This window comes from Amphiprion ocellaris, chromosome 10 (assembly GCF_022539595.1).
Source record: "Amphiprion ocellaris isolate individual 3 ecotype Okinawa chromosome 10, ASM2253959v1, whole genome shotgun sequence".
NCBI lineage: Eukaryota > Metazoa > Chordata > Actinopteri > Pomacentridae > Amphiprion > Amphiprion ocellaris.
Window position 1 is genome coordinate 34,734,694 of NC_072775.1, and position 16,096 is coordinate 34,750,789.

Genomic DNA, 16,096 nt, shown 5'->3' on the forward strand with positions numbered 1-16,096 from the left:
TAAAGCTCCTCTCTGGACCAACAAACCTCCAACAGAGACCACAATCTGACCATCAACGACTTACCTCTACCACAAGGAGAATCTGAGAGACTCCAATGAGCTCTGAAGGCTGCCAACTGGTTTGATCAATGAGGTTAAACTGTTCTAGAAGACATGATGGTTCTAGAGAAAACCAACCAGGTCCAGTGTTTAGACTGTGACATGGAAACACTACACAGTACTGGCTGAGTGCAACCTTGTCCAAAACACCTAAACTTACCCTAAATGGCTCAAAACTTTTACATAATTAAAGAAATGAGTCCAAACTGACTCAGAAATGAACCAAATGTCTCCTAATTCATCCAAAATTAGTGGAAAAATGGTAATAAAAGACTCAGTTTGTCCATAATGACTGAAAACTGGACTAAACTGACCAAAAAACTTGACCAAACATCTTCAAAACCGTCCTAAATGAGTTAAAATCCAACCAAAATGCCAAAAAAGTATCAACAACCATTTGAAGTGGAAAATAATGAGACGAAATGGTCCAAAATGGCTAAAATATCTCAAACTTTCTGAAGTGACTCAAAAATTTACCCAAAAGACTTAAAACTTGACTAAATTGCCAAAAACAGGTCTGAAATGAGGGAAAATTTAACCAAAATGACTGAAAAATAGAAAAAAAGACTCAAAGGAGCTCTGAAGGCTGCCAACTGGATTGACCAATGAGATTAAACTGTTCTAGAAGACATGATGGTTGTAGAGAAAACCAACCAGATCCAGTTTTTAGACTGACATGAAAACACTACACAGCACTGGTTGACTGACAAGTTGCTCAAAACACCTAAACTTACCCTAAAGGGCTCAAAACTATTCAAAAATTAAGGAAATTCTTCCAAACTGACTCAGAAAAGGACCAAAATGTCTCCTAGTTCATCCAAAATGAGTGAAACATGGTTCTAATCGTACTGTGTAGCAGATCTCATGTGGCTTTAACTGTCTGTAGATTCTATAAATTGTCCCTCATCTTCACCAAACAGCCTCTTGAACCTGCAGCTTTCTGAGATAACAGGTGATCTTCTTTGTTCTGGTCCCACATGTTCGTGTCCGTCCAACATCAGGCCGAGAAGATGAAGGAGTTTTTAAAAGAGTTTCCAGAACAAAAGGTGAACAAAGCGTCGCGTCACGTTATTGACTCTGAAAGGCTGGTTCGCTTTCTTTTTTTTTGAAGTGCAGGTGTCCTGGAGTCCTTGAAACCTCTTCAGACACAAAAAGATTATTCTATTTTTACTGCTCAAACTTTATTCTGCAGCTTTTGGTCTTAATGTGATCAATTTGCATCTGTTAGTGGTTGTTTTTGTTTGATTTTGGTCATTTTGTGTCACATTTTGATGTTTTCGTTTCTAATTTTACTCATTTTGCATCTTGTTGCCATTTCACCTGTTTTTATTTTTTTGCCCCATTTTGGTCATTTTGTGTCTCTTCTTCAGTCATTTTGGATCTTTTCAAGGTTATTTTTGCTCCACTTCAGTCTTTTCGGTCACTTTGTGTCTCACGTTCTTCACTTTGTGTTTCTTTGTGAGCATTTTTGCATCTTTTCAAGGTTGTTTTTGTTCCACTTTGGCCATTTTGTGTCACATTTGGGACATTTTCTGTCTGATTTTAGTCATGTTGCATGTCTACATGGTTGTTTTTGGTCATTTTGAGTCACATTTAGGATGTTTAGTGCTTGATTATTTTTATTTTACATTTCTTTGTTGCCATTTTGCCTCTTTACGGTCATTTTCTTTTTTCATTTTGATCATTTTGTGTCCTTTATAGTTGTTTTCTTACCTTTTTGGGCATTTTGTGTCAAATCTGGAACATTTTGTGTCTTATTTTAGTAATTTTGCATCTCTTTATAGTTTTTTGTTCACTTTGATCATTTTGTGTCACATTTTAGTGTTTTCGTTTCTAATTTTACTCATTTTGCATCTTGTTATTGTCATTTCTGCTGTTTTTAGTTATTTTTTTGTCCCATTTTGGTCATTTTGTATCTCTTCTGTGGTCATTTTGCATCTTTTCAAGGTTGATTTTGTTCCACTTCGACCATTTTGTGTCACATTTGGAACATTTTATGTCGGATTTTTGTCATTTTGCATCTCTTTATGGTTATTTTCTTGTTCCATTTTGGTCATTTTGTGTCCTTTATGGTTGTTTTCTGACTTTTTTTGGTCATTTTGTGTCATGTCTGGAACATTTTGTGTCTTGTTTTATTCATTTTGCATCTCTTTATGGTAGTTTTTGTTTGTTTTGGTCATTTTGTGTCACCTTCAGGATGTTTTACGTTGGATTTCCCAACAGTCTCTTACACTAGAAACTCTAAAAGTCAACAGATGTCGGACCAACGGACGCTTTTATCTCCACGTGAAGTCGCCTTTTGTCTGCTTTTGCCTTCGGGAGATAAGAGCCGGCCGACAGATTGGACGAATGAATTATTAACCTTTAGAGGGAACCGAGTTTTACGGCTGGAGAGAAAAACCACTTGGCTTCACGTCATCGTCGTCTGTGTTTGTAGTTTGTTCAAACATCACAAAGCAAAAAGAAAAGATGCTTCAAAGCTTTGAAGCTCCGTGTTCGGCTGCTGGATTTTTAGGTTTTATCATATTTATGTCTGCAAAAAAAACCAAACAGACCCTGAAATAATCAAAACTAGTCCAACAATATTCATGATTTATCAACAGATTCCCAATAAAGCTGCTCTCATTCACAGATTTTTCAGAACAAGGACGAAACTGTGACTAAAACGCAACATTTTTAGCCCCCAAAAAATTATTTTAAAACATGGTCTGACAACAAACACTGGAGTTAAAAACAACTGAGCTGAGAATTTAAAGATATTTAAACGTAAAACGATAATCAGAGAGAAGATATAAAGTGCTGTTTCCAACCATTTGTTTTTCTGTCAATCACAGAGAGTTTTCTTCCTGAAGGGGGCGGAGCCAGCAGACACTGAAACACCATATTTAGAACTAAAACCAGAAGTTAACAGACAAATAAACCATCTTAGTAGTGTTTTCTAGCAGAAATACTGAAAAACACATTCAGGTTTCCACAGAATTTCATTCATATGGAGCCTTTAATTAGTTTTAATTACTCTCAGACAAGTTACAGCTACTTTGCCAAGATGTAAAAACATCAAGAATGTGGAATAAGTTAAATTTGCAAAGATGAGTTCTAAAAAGTCGAGTCCAGAGCGTCACATATCAACAACAAATTCTGCAAATCACCTGAAAACTGTAAATAACAGCTTTAAATGAAAAAACACGACAGAAAGTTAACGTTTACCCACTCAACAACTCAAGGCCGTGCAGAAAAAGACGACTTTGCACAACTTTAACTTCAAACTGCAGTGGTAGACTTGTGTCTCGTCTCTTTTTATTCCATTATTTGCAGCGTAGTGGAGTTTTTTTTTTTTTTTAATAATAGCAGGTTTCTTACCTAAATCAAGTCATCTTAATGTAACTTTGATGTGTTTTTTTGACATCTAAACTGCTGCTGTCGCTGCTAATATTCAACAATTTGCCAAAAGTAAACGGTCAGCAGTAGCTACATTCAGCAAAAAGTAAAAATTCTGCGCTTCTTGATGTGGCTGTGAAGACTTGACTGACGACTGCGAGTCAGGCGACAAAAATTCAAAGAGTTTTCAGGTTGAACTGCAGGTAGTGTTTTGAGGAAAATCCAAACTTACTGGATGAATAAACACACAAAATGTTCTGCATATTAATTCTAGATTTTTTATTTTTTTGTGAATTATATTTTTTGAATTATTATTGAATTATTATTATCATTATCATTTATTTGTAATTACTAATTTACTATTTTAGCAATTATTATTATTATTATTATTATTATTATTATTATTATTATTATTATTATTATTATTATTGTTTATTTGTTACTATTATTATTATAGTTATCATTAAATTTAAATTTATTCATTTTGGTTTATTTTATGTTTCATGGATTTTTATCTATCTATCTATTAATTTTATCAGTATTACTATCATTTTTATTTCTAATTATTTTATTATGTATTTTAGTATTTATTATTATTGTTTATTCATTTGTCATTATTATTATTGTTGTTATCATTATTATTATTATTATTATTATTATTATTAATAATAATAATAATAATAATAATAATAATAATAATAATAATAATAATAATAATACGTGTATTTATTTAGGTTATTTCATTTTTATGTATTTTATTCAGTTTATTATTATTATTTATTTCTAATTATTTTGTTATTTATTTTATTATTTATTATTATTATTATTATTATTATTGTTTATTTTTTGTTATTATTATTCTTATTATTGTTATCATTAAATTTATTCATTTATTCATTTTGATTTATTTTATTTTTCATGGATTTTTATTAATCTATTAATTTCATCATTATTTATTTCTAGTTATTTTATTATGTATTTTAGTATTTATTATTATTATTGTTTATTTATTTGCCATTATTATTATTATTATTATTATTTAGGTTTACTTTATTTTTATGTATTTGTATTAATGTATCTCATCAAAGTTATTATTATTATTATTATTATTATTATTATTATTATTATTATTATTATTATTATTATTATTATTATTATTATTATTTCTGATTATTTTATTTATTATTATTATTGTTGTTGTTTATTTATTTGTTACTATTATTATTCTAAAAGTGTTTATATTTTTATTATTGTGTCTAATTTATTAATTAATTTAACTGAATCTTATTTTATATGTATTTTTATCATTATTATTTAATTTATTATTGTTTATTTGTGATCTGCAAGCTGAAAAGTCCTCACTGATCCTTTCAAGTTTTGAAACCTGCAGGATTTTAGATTTTAGATTTTTTTCCACTGCAGAGGAAATCATCCGATCAGTGAGCTTCTACATATCTTCATTTCTACAGAGTTTTTGCATCACAACGATCTTTCTTTTCTCTCTGACCACACGTGTTTTATGGTTTTCTGACTGAATCTGGGTCAGGAGGTTAGAGGAGGAGAAACTCTGGAGTTTAACGACTTCCAGCCGTCACCGACCAATCAGCTGGCAGGGCTCCGGTGAAAGAACCTATCAGGTCAGACATTACTGAGGTTTGAAAGCCTGAAGGAGCAGGGGATTGTGGGAACCGGTTTCCTGGTGTTGACTTTGGGAAAAGCTCCACAAGGAGACGGAGACACACCAGAACAAACACCAGAACAATCACCAGAACAATCACCAGAACAAACAGACGTCTGGACACACAAAAGACTCAAACATTAAAACTACATTTAAACATTTAAACTCTAACTTTGGTTCTCAGAAGTGTTTTTGTTTGTTTTTTTTTCTTCCCGTCTCATTTTAAACTGCAACAGAAATAAGATTTACAGAAACAGAACAACCACAACTAGAAGAGAGAGAACTCAGAAACAACGAGATTACGATGTTGGAAATAGAACACAAAAAGAAAAAAGTAAATAATAAAATGATGACTACTACTGCTACTACTACTAATAATAATAATAATAATAATAATATAAATAATAAAGTGATCACAAATAAATTAATAATAATAATGATAATAATAATAATAATAATAATAATAATAATAATAATAATAATAATAATAATAATAATAATAATAATAATAATAATAATAATAATAAATACAAATAAATAAACAATAATAGAAAACTATGAAATACAAACAAATAATAATGACAATAATAATAACAATAATGAATAAAACAATTACAAATAAATAAATAATATTAAAAATACTAACATAAATAAATAATGAAAATAACTATATTATTTTAAATACTTAATAATTACAAATAACTAGCAATAATAAAAAACAATAAAATAATAAAATCTAGATGTTAACTGTAAACAGAAAACTGTAAATACTCTCATATATTTTTTGTTACATTTTTTATTCATTTATTCATTCATTTATTCATTTATTTTTAAAATGGGACAATTCGTATTAATGTACATTTTCATGTAAATATGATAGATTGTAGCCATACGGCTAATTTCCGTCTCAAGTCCCATTGGCAGATCAAAATTAGAGACCATCATAAGACCATAACTGAACAAAAACATATATATGAAGAAAACAAACAAAAAGATAACACTTAGTGGACATAACAGACAAAAGCTGAGATATCGAGGCAGCTACCAACCACTAATTAATTAACATTTACACATGATTATATTGCAAATATCTCTTTGTTGCTATTGCACATATCCCTCTCCATTATTGCACATTGTCATACTACACTTATCCCTCTGTCACTGTAACATAAGGGTCCACTATATATATCCCTCTGACACTGTTACATTTAATTGTATTGCACATTTCCCATTGCCATTATTGCACATAATAATATGCACATTTCTCTTAGTCACTATTGCACATATCCCCGTCTACATAACATATAATTACCCTATACATGTCCCATCTAACACTATTGCACATATCCCATTATCACCATCGCTCATAATCCTTAAACACTATTACACATGGTTATATTGCACTAAGCCCACATCTACACATTTAAAACAAATTACACAGAGTCTTCAGGGATGAACCCAATCAATGGTGAACAAATTTACACAGTGTTATGATCACAGATCTGATTTTCCAATAGTCATGCTTTGAGATGTTTAGTAAATGAGGTGAGGTGTGGTTGTTCATGAATGGCACTTGGTGCAGTATTCCAGGTTTGTGATGCACGAAAAGAGAAAACTGACTTTTTCCACTTTATTGTTGTGTATTTTGTGTATTAAAATGTTAATTTATTGTATATTATTTTACAGACAAATGCTGTAATTTTCAGGGTTTTTTTCTTTTCTTTTTTTTTTTTTTTTAACAGCGTTCCACATCTCTAAATGCATTTTTGGTGCAGTTGCTGGTAGATTTTCATTTTTTTTTGACAGGTATTGTTTTTACTTTTTTGCGTATTTATTAAATACGTTTGAACGCAGGACAGGAAGAGATCACATAAATGTTGATTTTAGCAGGTTTTTAATATAATCTGGAGTTCTGGATGGGTTTAGTTTCAGCACTGAAGCTGCAAATATGAGTTTTTAATTCCTGATCGATCAAAAAGACAGAATCAGAGCCTGAAATTAGAATGACTGCAAAAAAATGTGGTAAAAACGAAGCAGAAGCTGCAGCGGAACAGCAGAATGATTACAGAGATTCAACTAAAAGAGACTAAATCCAGCTAAACTAAATGAAACCAGATACTGCTGCAGAACGTCCAAATAAATAAACAGCAACAAAAAATATATATAAAGTAATTACAAATAAATAATAACAATAATAAATCCAGGAACTAAATGAAGCCAGGTGCTGCTGCTGGATGTTTTCTCTTTATTAAAACCTGCTGTGGATCCAGTTTGGATCTATTCTGAGCAGAAATATAGTAAAAATCAGTTTAAAGCTGAGCTTTTAATTCACTGGAAGCTTCATAAAGACGACCCAGTGCATCATGGGAGACAGGAAGTAACACCAGCAGCTGTAAATGATCACATGACGACGCAGCGGCCAATCAGAGGAGCCGCTGCCTTTAACGAGGATTTAATAATCTGCTGCTTTTACGAGGTGTTTATAGAAGAGACGCAGATTTTCACTGTTTAAAACACAGAAAGTCAGAGAAAGTCTGAATTTAACGACGGAGTTCGTTTACAGAGAAGTTCTTTCTGTTTTAAACGGAACTAAAGCTGGAATTATGGAAGTTTTTGTTCAAATATGTCTTAAAGTCTGACATTATTCAGAGGAAACCAGCAGGAAAAGATCCTTTTTCTAATAAAACAGGAGCTTTAGACAAGAAAATGATTTAAACTGAGACTTCAGGTTTCATTTTCTCAAGAATAATGTGAATTTATATTGATCAAATTATCATAAATATCTGGAAAATGCACTGATTTATGTCAAATAAAGGAATAAAAACTCATTACCTTCATTTTAAACAGGTCTATCATGCTTATTTTCATGTTTAATCACTCCAAAGTTTCATTTTAAGCAAGAAAAACCTGATTTATGTCAATAAAAGTAGATTTTTTTAACTAACAACATTTAAAACAAGTCAGATTAGCTTTAAATTGTCTTTAATCTTGCAAATATTATCTGTTATTTCAGCATTTCTGAAATAAAAATCTTGTCTTATTGAATCTGAGAAACATTTAGTTTCTCAAACTGTCTGCAGTTTCACATTTTCACAGTTTTTTATTAAGTAAATTAGTTTTTTTCTCTTAAAACTGGAATTTATTACAGAAATGCTGAAATATGTTGAGTAATTTACAGATTGTTTTTAAACTAACAGACAACATTTGCAAGATTAAGATGAAAAGATGAAGTTTGAAGTTGTTTTAAATGCGATGGTTAAAAAAAAACTTTTATTGACATAAATCAGGTTTTTCCTGGTGAAAATGAAACTTTGAGGCGATTAACCATGAAAACAACAACATAGTTCTGTTATTTCTGATTATTTCATCACTATAAAGTCACGCTATTGTTGAGAAAATGAACTTAAATGAGCAGAACTGTGGAGATTCGAGCAGCAAACATGTGATTTATTAAGCAGTGTGTTACTGGACAGATGTCTGGAACCAGAACCAGCTGTTTATCTGCACTTTATCTGGTTATTGATCAGGTCCTGAAGCTGAGGTTATGAACGTTTCCAGACAGAACTTTCCCACATTCAGCTGCTGAGGATAATTAAAAGGCGTGTCGGAGTCCAGAGCAGCTGGAGGACGATGATCTGATCTGAGAGCAGCTGACAGGAAAACCAAACCCAGCGAGGAGGACAAGAGTTGAAACGTTAAATATGTTGATTATTTAGCAGAAATATTGTAAATCAGACAGATCATTTACACACCAGGGATTAAAACTCTAAAAACAGACTATTTCACCCGACTGGAACAGCGATAATAACAATTATTATTTATACGTCTTCATTTATGTATTCATTAACTCCATTGCTAATTTATTTACCTGTTTATTTACTTATTTAATTACTTAATTGCTTATTTATTTACTAATTTATTGACTGGTTTATTTCTTTATGTCTTTTTTTAGTTGTTTATTTCTTTTATTTATTTGTTTGTTTACCAATTAATTTACTTATTTATTACTCAATTTAATTAGTTCATTATGTATTTACTTGGTTGCTTATTTATGTACTTCCATGTATTTATGTACTAGTTATTTAACTGACTTATTAATTTATTTACCTGTTTCTTTACTGATCTATTTACTTATATATTAATAAATTAAATTAGTTCATTATTTAGTTATTTATATACTAATTTTTTTATTAATTTATTTACCGATTTATCGACTTTTTTAATTACTTAGCTGCTTATTTATTTATTTATTTACTAATTTATGTACTAATTTCCTTATTTATTTGGTTGCTTACTTATTTACTTGGTTTCTAATTTATGTACACGTTTATTTACCAATTTACTGATTTACTTATTTACTCGTTTATTTAATTATTTACTTATTCATGTACTTGGTTGTTAATTTATTTACTTGTTTATTTACTGATTTACTTATTAATTTACATTGTCGCTTATTTATTCATTTAGCTGCTTGTTTATTACTTGATTCCCACATTTATTTAGTTAATTATTTATTGTTTATTGACTGACCGTCCTCCTGATTGAATTACATATAAATTATTAAAATATCTTTCTTTTACATAATTTAATATGCTACATATAATTTATAATTAATGATAATTATTATATGTGCATCATATAATTATATTATATATAATAAATTATATATAATTTATTAATTTATTTTTAAAAATTCTATTGATTAACAAATCAATTAATAAAATGAATGTCAATAAAATTTAAAATGTCAAAATGAAACCATTTGCTCAAACCAGATGCTGAAAAAAAAGTTGATCAGTAAAACTCTGAACGTCTTAAAGTTGCTATAAAACAATAAAATAAATAAACGTATTGACCTGTTTGGCTGAACTGGATGAACTGCAGGACGTGTTGATAAAGAGTCGATATGAGAAACAGAATAAAAGTGTAAATATTTAAAGATCTAGGTTTCATATGGCAGATGGAGCCAGATGTTTACAGAAATCTATTTTTTCATGATTTGTGTCATCCTCAGACATTTCCCTCTGGTTCCAAAGAGCTGCAGGAGTTCAAACTGTGGTGAGAAATGAAGAAAACTCGTGTAGAAAACCAGCTCTGGGTTCTGAGGTTTAAATAATCTGCAGAACAAACAGCAGACACGACTTTGAAGAGGAAGAATCCGCGAACAACAAGTTTTTGTGTGTTTGTTGTTCTCACAACAGCAGAAAATTTTAAACTGAAGAAGAAGAAAAAACAACGAGGAAACAGCTCAGTTCTATGGAGAATAAACAGAATAAATCCATGAACACGGAGACAGAACACATAGTTAGAAAACCACGGTGGTAATTACAGGCTGGAAATAATAAAAGAACAATGAGCGAAGGGAAAACAAAGCAGAAATGTGTCTCTAAGGTCGGACGGTGGAATGCAGCGACTCCCCCTGAATGTTTGACGGAGGTTTGGTCTGTAGAAAGCAGGTGTTCTGGACTGAAAGCTGCTAACATGTTCAGCTGGAAACGCAGCAGATGAGAAGCTCAAACATGAACCAGATCCAGATTCAGGCTCCAAAAACTGGTCGACAAAACAGTCCTGATGTAAACACAGAGCTGCAGCTAGTCATTAGCTTATTAATCAAGTATTTTAACGGTTATTTTATCAATTAATTAAGTAACCAGAGAAAAAATACCATAAATAATCGAAGTTTATGCTTCTTTAAAGAGCAATACAGAAGAAAAAAGGTCTGTTCTGTAAACAATATCTGATGATATGTTACTGATTTAGACTAATTCTGCAGCTGAAAGACTGGAATAAAGTGCCAAAAAACCAAAGCTGCAGTTCCTCAAATGTCCACTTGAGGTCGACTCCAGAAGCAAGTCAATCTCCCATAAAGCTCCATGTTAAAGTGTTCAACTTTACGGAAGAATTAAACGAGTTTACAGCCTGGTAGAAAAACACTTGTGGTCTCTACGGATAGTTTGATCTTTGTGAGAACAGAACAGGAGTGAAATCTTTATATAACTCACTTGTTTCAGTTTAATTAAGGCTTTAATGCTTAGTGGATGGTCCAAATGCATGGAAAACGTAGCTACAACCATCTGACCATGTGTGGAACTAGAATAGTAGAATAATAACAACAACTAGGCGTCCATGTTCACATCTCTAAGGGATGATGATCAAAGCTTCAGACTTTAAATGTTCCTACAGCTGTGGATCTGCAGCTTTATGGACTCAGAACTGCATGAAGAACGGTGCTGCTTTATAACTGAACATCTACCATGAAAAACCTCAGAAAAGGGACACTGAACCAACGTTTACGTGCTCTAGATTCATCTCAGCAGACGTAGAGGTTAGAAGAACGGTAGAAGTGTGGATTTGTTCAGCTGTGAGTCATGTTTCTGAGCTGTTCCTCTGAAAAATGTTTGTAGTTTCGCTAAACTTGGACGTCTCGTAGAGTTTATATTAGTTCTAGGTACGCTGTGACCTTCAGCAGGTCCAGGTTTTCCTCCTGGTTTTCTTCTGAACTGCAGAACCCGGTCTAGAAGACGCTTCAGGTTTCCTGTTTCAAGGCCGTGAAACAACAAAGAGGCTAAAAAAAGACGTGAACATAAACACTAGGACACGTTCAGAAGAAACGTGAAGAAGCTTTGAAAGACAACAGCTTTGAAGGGAAGAAACTCCAACTTCCTGTCAGGACTCTTTGTTGGAACGACTTCCTGGAGGCTCATTCCAGAACTGGAGGACATTCAGGCTTCAAATGTTTGAAAAATAAACCTTCTCTTCTCCATTTTCTGCTCCACATTGATCAATAATAGGTATTGATGGGCTCAGCTTCTTCTTCCATGTTTTCTGTGTTGTTTGCTAACCCTACTCTAATCACAGTAACAGGGTTGCTAATCCATGCTAATGTGATCTTTTTCTCAGCAGTAGAAGCTAGATATTTAGCTGCTGTTACTGCTGACCAAGAGGACAAACTGACTGATGGAAAACAGTCCAAAGAATTAGTCTGATCCTGATAATATGAGCTGGAGGGAGACGTTCAATCAAGGCTGACAATGGGATGAAAAGATGGAAAATAGAAGAGAGGACATAGCTTTGATCTACACATTCTGTAGGAACACTGTTGGATGATGGAAACGACAAAAACAAGACAAAACATCAAAAACAACACAAAATGACAAAAACAAGACATAAAATGACACAAACAAGACAGAAAATGATGAAAACAAGACAAAAAATTACAAAAACAAGGCACAAAAAGACAGAAAGGAACCCAAAATGACAAAAACAAGACATAAAACAACAAAAACAAGATAAAAAACCAAAAAATTTGACAGAAAATCACAAAAACAAGACACAAAACGACAAAAACGACAAAACAACAAAAAAGTACAAAAACTAGACATAAAACAGCAAAAACAAGACACACAAAAAAAAAGCAAGACATAAAACTATAAAAATGAGACACAAAATAACAAAAATGAGACATAAAATGATCAAAACGAGACACAAAATGACAAAAACGTCATCAACAAATTATGCTAACATGTTCTGGGACACGTTCCATTCAAATAATAATTTAAAATATTGCATTAATTAAAAAAATGTTCCCACAATTAAAAGAGACATCAATGAAAGAAATAAAACCAAATAAAGGAGATTTAAATTTGATTTGAACTGTTTTCCTAGAGATCCAGTTTGGTCATCAGGGGAACAAGAGAAAAATGCTATTTTAGGGGAAACTCCAGACTTATTTGGTGTTTTTAAAATATTTTCAAACATTATTTTCTCTGAGTTTTTTTAGATTTGGTCTCAGGACAAGAACATTTACACAGCTACTGATGTTTTAGAATTTTGGATTATTGGATATTTGATGAGTGGAACGAAGAATGTCCTCCAGTTCTGGAGCGACCGAGTGGAATATGTTATCCAACAGCGGTCGATTCAGATGTTGGTTTGCAGTCAGAGGTGGACAGAAGGCTGTCAGGGTGATTTCTAAACCATTAATGTGCAGAAAAAGCAGCATTTTTTATCCTCAGTTGGTCCCATGGAGACGTTTAAACGCCAACAGATCGCAGGTGAACACAGCCTGAGAGTAAAAACCCAGGATGACCCGAGAACAACAATAAATGGTCCTTTCCATTTGTTTTGTGAATGAGGAGGCGCTTTGGGCCTGGTTTTGGTTTTGCAGAACAAAGCGACTGTGAATGCCACAAGCCCGGCCTGTAATCTCAGCTATGCTTGCTGAGCAGCTTCCTTGTTTGAGTCAAACATGCAGCATCCGCAGAAAAAGGCCGGCGGGGTTTTTTCTCTGCCATTTTTAGTCTCAGCAGGAGAAAGAAACTCACATTTTAATCTGACCTTTAACAGCTAAACTTCTTCTCTGTGGGAAAACCAAGATGTCTGAGGACACGTCAGCCTCTGGATCAGGTTATTTGTTTGGTTTCGGTGGTTCATAGCAGACGCCTCCGGGTAACTAAGACCGACTTTAAATCCTACATTTATATTCTGTGGAGGCTACGCTAAAAGAGCGCTAGTGTGTCTTCATCTAATATGTAGATACGACAAGACAGTAGCTTTTTGGGCAGATTTAGAGGCGAACAGCAACTTCCTCAGCTGAAAAAGTGCCAAAAACCAAAGCTGCAGTTCCTCAAATGTCCACTTGAGGTCGACTCCAGAAGTGAGTCAATCCCTTATAGAGCTCCATGTTAAAATGTTCAACTTCACAGCAGAATTAAACGAGTTTCCAGCCTGGTAGAAAAACACTTCAGGTCTCTATGGTTAGTTTGATCTCTTGTGACGACAGTACAGGAGTTTTTATATTTTTTGTGAGTTTATTTGAAGGGAAACAAACATTTTAATTTGACCTTTAACTGCTAAACATCTTCTCCAGGATCTTTGAGGACACATCAGCCTCCAGATCAAGTTATTTGTTTGACTTTAGTGGTTCAGTTTGGTGTAATTTGCAGACTTTAAAACCTAAAGACAATGTTTAGCTGCAGCAGAGACAACATACTGAGAGTTTACATGAATATTTTAACCAACTTTGGCTGATTTCAGCTTTGATTGAGTGGTAAAACTCATGAAAAGGAAGAGTGGCTTTAGCTGTTTTAGGAATGCGTTAGTGTGTTGGATGTTGATGAAACTCTCCAGGTTGAATCATCGGTGCAAAAGAAATGTTGCTGGAAGTAAACTAAATGTCGAAAGAAGACGGAGAGAAGCGGAAAAAGGAAGTTAATGAGCTGAAACTGAAGCTTAAACTAATTTTGGCAGCTTCGTCTTCAGGTTTTCTTCCAAACCCTCAGCTAGAATAAACGTTCCAACACAAATAAACCACATTTACTTCGTGAAACATGTTTAAGGAGCCAAAACTGTGTGGTTTAGTTTAAGAAAATGTCACAGTTTGGGTTCCTCCATTTTCTAGGTTACCATGGTGACAAGTCCCACTCCATCTCTCACGTGATTGGTGGGCTGAAAAGGATCATATTTTCATATAAAGACAACTTTTCTTTGCTGTACTATAGAAAATGATGTCAAACAGTTTTTAATTCATTTTTAAATAATATAAGAAATTAGTTTGTACAATATAATGTTATTTTACAGATTTTTGTTAAAACTGTAAAAAAAAATCTATGTTTTTATGAGGGCTGGGCACGCTAATGTGTTATTAACGTGTCACATGTTTCCTGCTGTGAACACAAACAAACTGTGTTTATTCATCACACAGAAGCCTGCATTTATCTCTGGCTTTTGAAACCAAACACATTCTGTTTCCAGATTTCATGAAGCACAGCGAACATTTTAAACTCTCAATTCTGTTCATTATATCTGGAAACTTATCTAGAAACCGTCTGTCATTTATACATTCTGTCACTCTCAGGTACTCTGCAGATTTTTTTCTATGTCATATTTTATATGTCTTTATCATATTTCACTATATTTTATTTTAGATTTCATTTTATATTTTATTTAATATTTTACTTCTTATTTAATTCGTTTTTGTATCTTATTTTGTATTTTATTTTTTATTGGATTTTATATTTTATTTTACATATTTAGTATTTTATTTCATTTTAATTTATATTTGATTTTATATTTTATTATATTTTATACTTAATTATATTTAATATTTCATTTTAATTTATATTTGATTTGATTTTATATTTTATATTATTTTATATTATATATTTTATTTTGCATTTGATTGTATTTTACATTTGATATTTAATTGTATTTTATACTTTAATATATTTATGTTTGATTATACTATACTGTATTATACTATATTTTAATTTATATTTAATTTTGTTTTCCCTTCACGTTATACCCTAATATCCTGTGTCTTATTGTCTCCGTCTTTAAATATTCAGCTGCTGTAACAACTTAATTTCCCTCCAGGGATCAATAAAGTCTAAAAGCAGCTCTCTAATAAATAAATCCATTTTATTTTGCTGTCAGATGAGGATCAGTGCTGAGATTTGTTCATCACTAAACACAAACTGCAGAGAACTAGATTCTGAACAACAAACATCTGGTTGTCAGAAACATGCAGGAACAGCGACTGGTCTGACTCTGATGGGAATCACATGAGGGGAGGGTTTCTGAAGTCTGCAAAGATCCTGAACTTTGTGCAGCCGAAGGATCAACAGAATGACGGCTGCTGAACAGACCGACGCTTTAGACGTTTCCCACCGCTGAAGGCCACAAAAGGGGGAAACGAAGCCCACCTGACCTACTTTCTGCTGCTGCCAGTGTGTGTGTGTGTGTGTGTGTGTGTGTGTGTGTGTGTGTGTGTGTGTGTGTGTCTGCAAGGGTCACGTATGACGGCATGATGGAGTAATGTGTGCGTGTTCAAGACATTGTTTGTACAAGTGTGTGAAAGTGAAGCTGCTCAGAGACTTTAGTTGAGCTGTGTGTGTTAAAGTTTGTGTTAAAGTGTGTGTTAAAGTGTGTGTTAAAGTGTGT

At 32.5% G+C, this 16,096-nt stretch overlaps 1 protein-coding gene across 1 annotated transcript in view; it reads right to left on the bottom strand.

Moving 5' to 3' along the window:
- myo10 (myosin X) overlaps window positions 1-16,096 on the bottom strand; it is a 129,889-nt gene that overhangs the window by 94,920 nt on the left and 18,873 nt on the right. The gene's annotated exons all lie outside the window — the stretch shown is intronic.